Consider the following 12,708-nt stretch of genomic DNA (forward strand, 5'->3'; position numbering starts at 1 on the left):
CAGCATCCTCCACCGGATGGCCATACAGGATGTCCCTCCTGGCAAATCCCTGATATAGCTGTGCGGAATGCCAGATGTGGGAGTTGTGATAGCTTCCAGGGCTGCCAGCACACACATTCATGATAATCCCCTAGGCATTGAACATGACCTGGCAGTTGATGGAGCCCTTGGGGTTTATGTAGACCCAACCATGCTCACCGGGTGGTGCTTTGATGTGGATATTTGGGCAGTCTGTGGCACCCAGTACCTCTGGGTAGTCTGCTACATGATGGAAGAGGCACATATTGCTGGTCCACTCCTCATGGGTGCTGGGGAAGTAAATGTGCTCACTGGCATGTGGTACCATGGCATCCAGGAACTGGTGGAGTACCCTGGATGCAGATGCATGTGAGACCCCCATGATGTCCCCAGTAGGTCTTTGGAAAGTACCTGTAGCTAGTATTCTTAAGGCTACACATACCTTGGAATCCACTGGGATGGGTCCCCCTCTGTTGGCTGTAGGTCTGAGGTGAGGCTGGAACAGCTCACAGAGTTGCTGAAGTATGTCCCTATCCACACTGTAGTACTCTACTATCTCCAGATCGTGTAGCCCCTGGTAGGTTACCCTGGGTCTGAGCACTCTTTTCCTCCTCCTCAGTCTGGGGGGTTGCCAGCATTATCCTCCTCACCGCTGTCAGCCTCCAGCACATACTGATGTATCAAAGTGACAGCAGCCCCTAACATTTTGTCGGTGTGTGTACACCAATGCTGCAGAGTTTGTGGGAAAAACCAGACTGAAAGGTGTTTGCACAGTTTATACTGTTGTGCTGCACATGCTGCCTGTATGATTGGCTGGCTATAATACATTCCACCTGCTTGCTATTTTATTTGTACTTGATTGCTTTTATTCTGCTTTTTCTCTTTTTTATTTTTTTCCCTTCCCATTTCTGCCCCTTTTAAGCCCCGAGGCATGCCGCACAAACCCGGTACCCAAATGTAAACAGTCCCGCTATTTCTGTTTTTAGTTTTGTTTTGCTTTAGACCCGGTGCATGCCGTGCAAACCTGTTTAGCTAAAGTAAACACTTTGCAATAGAAATGGCCCTCCCCTGGACATGAACACACTCTTCATTTCATGGAATAAGTCAGTACAGTATTGGACACACGCCCTTGCTTAGCTGTGCTTAGCTAAGCTCAAATAAGAGCCGTGGAGCTCCAGTGTGCTTACACCAAGCATGACACACCCCCTTTTCATGTCGGCTGCTCCTCCTGCTTACACTGCAGAATTATAGCTCCCACACAGTTACGTGCAGCCAAAGAATGGTCTTCCATTCAGTGATTCAGTAAAATTTGACCATTTGCATACCCCACTGCCTTAGTCTCTGGTTACACCTTTATACCACAGCCTTCCTCCTTAGCAATCAGTGTTACCTGTTATTGTTTTGATTCTGCATGCCATAGACTTCCTCTTCTTTCAGCTTTTTCCTGGTTAGGGGTCGCTACAGCGGATCATCTGTCCGCTCATGACTGGCAGTAGAGTTTTACGGTGTCGAGTTGCCAGCCCGGCACCTAACCTTCCATAGAAGGAACACACATGCATGCACTCACTCACACCTAGGGCCAATTTAGAGTGTCCAATCCACCTACAGCATGTCTTTGGGATGTGGGAGGAAACCGGAGCACCCAGAGGAAACCCACGCGACCACAGGAAGGACATGCAGACTCCGTACAGAAGGCACCCCAGCCAAGGATTGAACCAGAGAACTTCTTACTGTGAGGCGACAACACTTACCGCCACACCACCATGGCCACCTTCTGCATGCCATAGACTATAATGGCAAAATGCAGATTTCACTTCAAATTGTATTTTCACTTTTTTTTTTTCATTTTCGGCATAATCCCCTTTGCCCACCACTCCCCAATGCTTAAACAGCTGAAATCAGCCAAAAAAAACTTTTATTTTTATAATTTTGCATCTCTTTCCATGCCAATGTCCATATTTTTGGTCTTTGGCATGCATAATGATTATAATACATGCTTTACTTTGAGCTGTCATGCCTCCATTTTGATTTTTGCAGAAATGTATTCGGCTAGTAGCTGAATACATTTCTGCAGCGGACACTATTCTGGCATGGATGCCTGCCTGCTTACTGAATCACTAATTTACCTAATTTGCATGTTTTTCACCAGCAAATGAGGTAATTAGCATTATTCAGTGGTGTCCATGCCAGAATAATGCAGCCAAGCTCGTGCATGCCCCCAGCCTGGTTTACTGAATCGCACAGGCTCCGAACTCCATGTTCGAGCCATGCCTCTATTCTGACACAGGATTTTTGTTTATTGAATCCTGGGGTATGTGTACACCATTCTGAGTGAACAGACAACACAAGCATAACTTATACCTTCTTCCTCCTAATTTTAGTTTTCCTACTGATTTTCTTGCAGATTTAAATACTGAGGGGGATTCATAAAGGTTACCACAAAGTGTAGACTACAGGTGCACTTAGTATAATCTTTCAGTGTGACTAGAACATGGAAAAAATCTGTTTGGAATGTTCTTGAATACAGATCATGTACACTTAATGTAGGTGTTATTGAATCTGCCCCATTATTTCCATGACAAAATTATTATCAAAGTATGTTTGATAAGGGATTATAGCTTATTTTTCATATGCTCAATTCTGCTTAAAAAATAGAACTGTAGATTGCAGCAATGAACTTAAATTTAAGAAACTTTTTTTTTTAAAAAATAATTTTTATTTTTTGTAATAAAACCATGCATACTTATGATGGTACAAGCAATGAGAATTACACAAATATTACACACATAATGGTTTGCAACAATATTAGTAAAAAAGGGGGACAAAAAGGCATGTTTATAATGAACTTAGAAAAAGTACAATATCTTGCAGTATGCATAGTACACAAACTAACAGCCAAAACCCAAATTGAACAATATTTACAAAGCTACCAGTACTGAACAGGGGAGGAAGCAACAGTGCCACTATTTGTACGATTGGATAATAGCAGCCCTACTTATGGCTTGTAGTAGCAGAGAGAAACCCCTCAGAACAAGGGATAAAGTATGTAGGGAGAGAAAAAAGAAAAAGGACAAAGGGAAATTTGTAGGTTAACCATAGCTTAGTCACATAGGATTACTTCAAACAGGCTTTTCCAAAGTTTACTGAAGTAGGCTCTCTTCTTAGGTCCATTTATGATGAACTTCTGGGCCGAGATATATTTGATGGCCATAGTTTTAAATCCCCGCCAACATAATTTGGTGCAATCCAACCAGTTATAGGTGATGTAGAGTTTTATGAGGAAACAAAGCGTTATTAGGATATGGATATGAAATTTAGGCAGGCCTTGAGGGGGAATATTTAGAATAGCCGTTTCCCATGAAAGAGTGGAGCTATAGTAACCCATTTTTTTGAGACGCACTTTGAGAGAACACCAAAGTTTATGGGAGTTATTGCAGTGCCACATAATATGTAGAAGGTCAGCTCTCGCACCTGAACAGCATGTACATAACGGAGAGCTATTAGAGTTAAATTTGTTAATTCTTGCAGGGGTAAGGTAGGCGTTGTTATTCAACATCAGTTGAGTGTATAAGAATTTCTTGAAGGGGGATAATTCAATGCTAGTTTTTATGGCTAGTATTTTTTGATCCTCTGTAATAGGGGGATTTTGATTGTCCCAGTATTTGGAAAATAGACAGTTTCCTTTGTAAAGTAATGGGTGTAGTAATTTGTATGACGAAGAAATTGTTTTATTATTACTAGCAATTGTATTAATAATTAGGTTTAGTTTATCCATTAGCTGTATATCAGGGACTGTATTATTGATTTGTGAAGAAATAAGTTCCCTGAGTTGACGTAGTATTACTGAATACTTGTTATTAACCTTGAGGGTTAATCATAGTTCGGCAAAAGACAGAGATTTGTGTTTAAGAATATCCCATACTTTAAGGTCTTTGATGAGAGGGAAATCAGCAAGATCTATCATCTTGTTGTTGATTTTAAGATTTGGGTTGAGGTGTATTGGTTGAAAAAAGGGTAAAATAAGTTGAAGATTAATGTCCTTAATCAGCTTTTGAAAAAGTTTTATTTGGTATTTCAGTAAAGAGGATAGTTTTAAGCTATTCAAAGAAGTGGATGATAAGAAGGGAATGGCCTTAGGATTAATTTTGTTAGATAGAATATGTCTGTGCCATATCTTTAACCACGCTGGGTAGTGAGTTTGGGCTTTGTTATTCATGTTTGCAATGGACCATAGTCTATTAGAGCTAATAATCAGATAATAAAGCTGAAAGTTTGGAAGGCCCACCCCACCTTTCTCCTTGGGGAGACTTAACTTGGAAGAAGAAATCCTAACATTCTTAGGGAACCAGAGAAATTTGATCATTGTTTTTTCAAACTGTGAAAAGAGGTTGTTTGATATAATTATATTTGTCGCACTAAATTGATAGAGGAGTCTGGGAAGAATATTCATTTTCACAATAGCTACTTTTGAAAGAAATGATAGGTTCAATAGCTTCCATCTTTGTAGGTCTTGACAGATGATAGACCATGATTTTAGCAAATTATTTTGAAGCATAGAGGCTTGATTGTGTTCAAAGTTGACGCCAAGGTACTTGAGACTGTATGAGATGTGGAAGGAAGATTCAGGGAAGAAGAAAGGTTTATGACTGTATGAGATGTGGAAGGAAGATTCAGGGAAGAAGAAAGGTTTATGAAATTTAAGAAACTTAAGGACAGAAAACATGAGACTGTATGTGCATTCATTGTCTACTGTAGTGCCTTGTTTCTATGCAGTACTGTATTTCTGCAGTTAATAATAAAAAGGCAAATTAGTGTCTGAGAATGCTTCCTCCTGGAAATAAAGTGAAACTGAAATGTGAATGGGTATGAAAGCATTTGTAAGTAGGACTGCATTATTTTATTTGTTTACATTTTTATTTTTATTCATTAAGTTGTTAAAAAGGTTGATCTCAAAGGCAATTTTCAGCCATGCCCCAGGCTAATGGCACTCTGCATTATTCTACAACTTTGAAGTCAAACCAAGTTACATGTTTGTTTTTATTTAAACATAACGTTTGCTTTTTAATTTTAAGGCTTTATATTTAAAATGAAAAATTAATAATTGCACATAAATCATTACCTGAATATTCACTATATATAATATAATGAAGTTGTTCTCTAACCTGCTTTTGTTGACTGTTCCATATGATTTTATCAATGGAAGTTGAAAAATGTTTGCCATTAAGCGCACTTGGATTGTAATGGCCAACTTCAACAAAATCAATGTATCCATTTTGCATTAGCTGCCAGTTATAAATAGAATATGGTGAAAGTGAATACCCTTCTTCATTAAAATAAAATCTTCTGTTTCCTGGCATCTCAAAATTAACATTTCTTAAGTAATGGAATAGCTAAAAAGAGGCAGATACTTGTGTTATAAAATAATACTGACAGATGGTTCTTGAAATAATGACTATAAAAATTGTAATATTAGTAGAATACTATCATGCCCATGAATTCAGATTTAAGGAAGAAATAATTTTATTATTGATTCAGTGATGCTGATATTAAATTATACTTAGTTTACTGCTCTTAAACTGTCTTCAGCAACATAATACAACATAAAAATAATATTCTGCAATAGCACAAACTTTGTCTGAAAATAAACACAAATGATTTGTCACACTGACAGACTAGCGCAGTATTTTTTCATTTGGGAAATAAAAACATGTTTTTTTGAGCAAATGTATCATTTTTCAAGCAAACAGTATGCTTGTAACAAGCAATATATTTTCAAAAACAAGGAAAATGTTCTCCAAATATTATATATGTGGAAACCAGGCTGACACTGGTGAGCTTGAATCTCTGTCTACTGCCAAACAAATGTGAAGGACCTGTCTAGTAATGGAGGGGTTTGAATCCCACCACTGCCAACCAGTGTGCTATCTAGGTATGTGAGAGACACGGCTATTGTCCTTGGATCAGCTCCACTGCTGGCTGCCAGAGAGGTGGTCTTTCAAGTCACATCACTGGTATCCAACTTAAAGTAAAAAAGAAAAGTTCACACAAATCTGATTCAATACCTAATTCATCAAATGCAACCAGGCCCCAACAGCATAAAGGAAATATGCACTTCTGCTCTAGGTATGGGCTTTCAACATTCACACCCAGACAAGGGCTACACACTAACTACTAACAGAACTGAGCGCACTTTGTCTCACCTCTGTGAACCATAATGTTTTCCACTGGCCTAACCTATGATAGCTGTTTTTCAAGCAAATTATTATTTTTACAAATGCAGACACACACATACACACAGACACACACACACATACACACACACACACACACACACACACACACACACACACACACACACACACACACAAAATTTCCAGGGAATTCTGCAATTCTGTATAGCTCTTTTTCTGCCAAGATGCTATTGCCATCATTCAGAGTTCTCTGGGCCAGACACCCAACACCAGTTGCCTGCCACTCTTGAGTTAGCCAGATATAAATTGTAAAATAATAAAAATAACACAAATGTCAGTGGAGTGACCAATCAAGGTTTGGATTAGAGGTGGATATAGAGCTTTGTGACCTACAGTACTAATTAATACAGTTCCCTATGGAATAAACAATACGTAAATAAATAAAATAAATATGTCTACAAGACCTTGGAGGTTAATTAATAAAAAAAAAAATTATTTAAGCAATAAAGAAGTCAAAACAGCACTGATACACATTATATATGCAACAACAAGGTAGTACACAAAGAAAGCAAATTAACAGTTAGTTGTAAAGACAGAATACAGTGAAGAAGAAAGATAATTAAGCATGGTAAATGTATCATTTTCAAACAGCCTGCTCTTCTTCTTTTCCCGGTTAGGGGCTGCCACAGCGGATCACCTGTCCACTCATGATTGGCAGTGGAGTTTTATGGTGTCAAGTTGCCAGCCCCATGCTCAACCTTCCACAGAAGGCACGCACAAGCTTGCACTCATGCCTAGGGCCAATTTAGAGTGTCCAATCCACCTACAGCATGTCTTTGGGATGTGGGAGGAAACCGGAGCACTCAGAGAAAACTCACGTGACCACAGGGAGGACATGCAGACTCTGTACAGAAGGCAGCCCAGCAGAGGATCGAACTGGAGAACCTCTTGCTGTGAGGTGGCAATGCTAACTGCTGCACCACTGCAGCCACCCATTTTCAAACAGTCTGCTCATAAGTAGTAACACAGTTTCAAAAAGCAAGGGAAATGTTCTCTCAATATTGTAAATGTAGAGACCAGGCTGGCACTGATGAGCTTGAGTCTTTCCACTGCAGTGTGGAGAGGCATCCTATAATACTGGAATATAACTGGTAAACTGTTAAAATATACAAAGCAGAATTTGAAATTGCAAACTTTCATTGATGCAATGACCAAGATCTCCCAAACCAGACTACCCCTTAGCTGGTTTCAGTTTGTGATATACATTTCTGCTCAGTGCTTTTGCTATCACATGCAGTAGCCAGTTTACTCATTTGAATACTAATGACTGCTTTTTCCATCTCTGCCCAGCTGTATTTTTAAAGAACATTTTAATCTCATTTAGCTACCTGACTCTAAAATCTTTTCATAACTTAATCGCATACAAGTAATTTTGTTCTTACTGAGAAATTGAAGGAAGTTAACACTTTACATTTCAATTACTAATTTCATACTTTCATACATTTATTTTCCTCATCTTGTTTTTTTTTTTTTTTTTTACATTTATAGAGAAAGTTTACAGGATTAAATGTGGTTTTATGCCTTAGGAAGCACAAATATTGCAGAGATCACAGAACTTAAATGTATGGTAAATACATGCCAATATTCTGAAATAAGAAACAAAAATAAATAAATAAATAAAAACACAGATTTAAATATTCCTGTATGCTTGCATCACAATTTATCCCCTTAAGAACCTCAAGTAAATCTTCAATAGCCATCCCTCAAAAAACAGAGCTTGCAAGATACAAGGGTACACTGTTTTGGGCACACTAATCTATTTTCTTCTTAGACAGACCATCTAAATTGACATTAGCAGTACCACTCCTAAGCCAAATAGTCATGTTATAGGACTACAAGTCTGTCAAAGAAGCTTTCCATTGTGGTCACTTGATCTGTGTAACTACTTCAGTGGGTTGTGATCTATAACCACATTTGAACTTTCTGCCATAAAGGTATGGCTGTATGCTTTGCAGAGCCAAGAATATATCAAGACACTCCTCAGTTGCTGCATAGGATTCCTCACCAGTTTGAAGTCTGTAACTCAAGCACATAACAGAGTGCTCTTCGCCCTCTAAGAAAACCTGGGGAAGCACAGCCCCAACCCTTCACTCCATACGTGGAAGTGTCTACCTACACAATGAATTCTAATAATAATCAGGACAGGCCAGTACAGTACAGGGTGTCCACTAAAAACCTCCTTACATGTTTGAAACACCAGCTCACAGGCTAGAGTCCATAAGTCTTTCTGGTCTATTTTTCCTGTTGTTTGTAAGGGGAGAGATTACCACACTGCAGTGTGTACAAACTTCCTATAGTACCATGTTGTCCCTAAGAATGCTATCATCTATGTCTTGGTAGTAGCAGTGGACCATGTCTGAGTAGATTTGACCTTGTCCAACTCTGGCTTAGTTCTTCCACCACTTACTCTATGACCAGCATAAGATACATCTGCCATAACCACAAAATACTTGTTGATCTTACTTTAAGCCATGCCCTTAGCAGTTTTCCTAACACCTCTCTGACATCTTAAACCTAATTTTGTCATAACAGGCTGTCATACAGGTAATCAGGGGCCTAGCCTCCCCCTTCTGTGAGGATTAAATCTACCAGCCTTTCTGGGGAATCACAAATGCTGACTGTTCCATGGCTGCACGTGTCAAGGATATCTGCCAGTAACACTGCTCAAGTCAATAGTGGTTAGATACTTATCCCTGAAAAGGTGCCTTAAGCCTTCCCCAGTCCTAAGCATGAGGTTAACACCTGAATCTAGCTTATTGTTCAGTTTCTTTACTATCTACACATAGCTTGGTGCTGGCATCTTTTTTGGCACCAGCACCACTGGTGAAGTCTGGGGACTATTGGACTCCTGGATTTCTGCCAATTCCAACATGTCCAACAGTTCATCTCTCACAGTTTGCCTAATTGTGTCATGCTCCCTCTAAGGGAATTGTTTGATGGGTCACTGTGTTATATATCCATGTGGTGCTCTACCAGGTGGTTACACCTTGGTTTGCCAATAAACATATCTCCAAATTCCTATAATATTTTCCTAATAATATATTATAATATATTCCTATTCCAAAGACATGCATCTGGAGCATTTCTCCCCGGGCCTCCGCTGAAAACAGGCTCTGTGGAACCTAGTCGGACATTCCCGGTCAACAAATGTTAAATAAATAAATAAAAATAAATAATACTACTCAGATTTCTTCAACCTGGATAGGTGATAGCTACTGAGAGAGGGCTACCTTATACACAAGCCTCATCAAGGAGACCTACCATCAGATCCCATCAGTTTCCTCCTGTTACTCACTGCAGATACCCAGTACTAGAGCCTCTCTGTCATAATAGGTTCATAGGTTCATACAAGGTTACTAGGCTAGTGGCCCTAGAGCCTTTACAAGCCTAGCCATGTTAATCCCAAGAATCTCCATTTGTTCTTTTTTGGGTAGTTCACAGAACAAAGTTATGAACAGATCAGGTCTGTGATCAACACTGGCTACTTCTGTCCATGAGGGACATGGGTGATCCCCTGGGGGCGAATTTGTGGTCTCCAATCCAGTTATCTAGGGTGCGTTTGAATAGGATCAGTGATGAGCTTTCTTTTACATGAATAGGGAGTCTATTCAAGAGAAGCAGCAGTCTCTGGGAGACAACAGCAGTCTCTGGCAGGCATTATCCTGTTAACATGGTAGAGTTTGTGCCTTTGCAGCCTGCCTGGCATCTCTGCCATATAGTTAGATCATTCACTTTTTCAAAACAGTGAAAGGACTGTGCCACTTTACTTGCAGCTTTTGTTTAATAGGTATTGTCACCTGCTGCCCATCAGAGTACTCTCTGGCTCTGCCTGTTCTATCATGCAAGATATAGTGCTGCTGTTGTGCCTTTTTGAAATGCTCCTAGAATATCCCCATGAGCAACCTAATCCTAGTCCTGAAGTTTAGGACATACCCCACAAGAGATTCCTTGTTGGAATCACACTTACTCACCCATTTATTATGAAGGAGCCTTCTCACTCTCTCACTCTCTCACTCTGTGACTATTCAACAGCTTAAAGGATAAAAAACTGTGAATTTCTAGGACACCTCCACCTCTGAAAACAGGAGATGGGGCAGCTATTTATCCCAGTTCCTCCTGAACTGGACTGCAAATGCCCTCAACAATGGAATCAGTAATAATGTTCTGAGAACACTTCAGCAATAACTTACAGTACCATTATATTTATTATTTACTAGGTCGTATAAATATAGGGCCTTCATCAAGATTGCAGACATGCACTTATTAAACCTGTTTGTAGATCAATATATGTGTATATACCTTTAAGGCTCTATCCAAGGGCTTGGGCAAGTGTATAAATACTGAGCACAAAACTGCTTACAATATTCCAACACAGGACTAGTTAACCTTACAAAGCATTCTAATGTACACTCAAGATTTATGCAGATTAATTAATAATTCCTCATTTAAAAATATTCCAAATCTAATAAGTTTTCTATATGAATTTATATATAATAGTTGTGAAAAGAAAAATTCCATTTCAAATCTATATAAAGAGTTAATAACATATAAAACAATTCCCAAACCATTATACTGGCAGTTCTTAACAAAAGGTCAGTCACTGCAGTTAACAGAAGAAATTAAAACTAACATCTTACTATCAGTTAATTACACCTCTAACACACAGTACTGGAAAATATTTAACTGGAAATACTTACATAGAGCATTTTTAACACCAGATAGAATTAAAAAGATCAGTGCTACTACAAATGTTTTTTGCTGGTGGTGTGAGAAGTCAAATAAAGCAGACTGGATTCATATTTTTTATGAATGTAATAAAATTAAATCATATTGGAATGGAATCAATCATTTTTTTACAAGCTTTATTTAATGAATTCTTTACCTTAACCAAAGTATTGATTATACTAAATGTAAATGAAGGTCCCTACCTGAATAAGGCAAATATGCATTTGTTATGGACAATACTTGCTATATCTAGGAAATGCATAACCAGAAGGTGGAATTCAAATACTCCCCTGACCTTGAAAGAATTCTACACTTTACTGAAGACAACTGCATTGATGGAAATAAAAATCAAAGCACTACGAATATATCCCAGGCCATTGGTAAATACTCCTTGGAAGAAAGTTATATCTTAGTTGGACACTCTGCAATAATCAATACTGTATCTCCGATAACTGATCTGTTAATTCTATATTTAATAACATACAGTGTATATAACTGAAAGTCAGGCTATTGTAAATATTGTATATAGTTGTTTAAAATGATATTTAAAAATATTATGTAAATGTTATTTTAATTGAAAATAAAAAAAAATTGAGAAAAAAATAAATAAATACTGAGCATGTGCAAGCCTAACTGCTATTTTGTAGTTAGCTGTTCAGATATAAGCATGTATGTATGTAAGCTCTGCCTGTTAACTAGTCCATTCGTATTTAATGATGATGCTATCCATGCTGACATGCTTGTATGTATTAAAGCATCTGAACGAAACCCCAAGTCTTCTTGTTTGATGTATCAGAGATGAAGAAGTGACACTCCTGTTAAGGGAAAGGGGAGTAGGACAAACCCAGAGTCATACAGACCCTTAAGTCTACTTTCATGTTGTGGAAAAATAATGGAGAAGGTACTATTTAATAAGTTTTTCTCAGAATTGGAAAGGCTGGGACTTGAAACCATATATAAGAATGCATATATTGAAAATACACCTATTACCACCTGAAACATGATGTTCTATAACAATATAATAACAGCTATAAATGAAATTTGTGCTGTGATGTAATTTATACAGATTTAACTTGAGCATTTGATAGGATCATACACAAAACACTGATCAATAAATTAGAACAACTAGGTATTGATGTACCCATGATAAGATGGATAGCTGCATGACTTACAAATATGATGCACCGAGTGTAATACAGCAATTGGACAGGTGAAATTCTTGGTTACAGTCAAGGTGTCCCACAGGGCTCTGTCCTAGGCTCAAACTTGTTTAGGTTGTATCTTATAGATCTTTTTCATTTGAGGTGTTCTACAGTCTGTATGCAGATGACTTGAACTTTGGCAGATTGATTACATGTGTTACAGATAGGGCATGTCTGCAAAAGAACTTGACTTGACCATTCAGGCACAGGAAAATATTATACCAATAAATATATCAAAAACTAAGCATATGAGATTTGGGAGACATAAATTGAAAGGTGAATGTTTAATGCAGGACATAGTGATTGAAACTGTACAGTCATTTAAGGACCTGGATATATGGGTAGATCCAGCTTTGAGTTTTTCTAATCATGTCGACCAACTGGATAATGATAGTTATAGAACTATAGGTTGCACAAAAAGATTTATAAAGTCTAGAAATGATGAAGTCATTGTTTGTTAGTTACATTAGACCCAAACCTGGAAACCTTATAGGAAAACAAGCATGAGTAAA

This window comes from Protopterus annectens, chromosome 1.part2 (assembly GCF_019279795.1).
Source record: "Protopterus annectens isolate FY-2018-M chromosome 1.part2, PAN1.0, whole genome shotgun sequence".
In the NCBI taxonomy this organism is placed as follows: Eukaryota; Metazoa; Chordata; order Ceratodontiformes; family Protopteridae; genus Protopterus; species Protopterus annectens.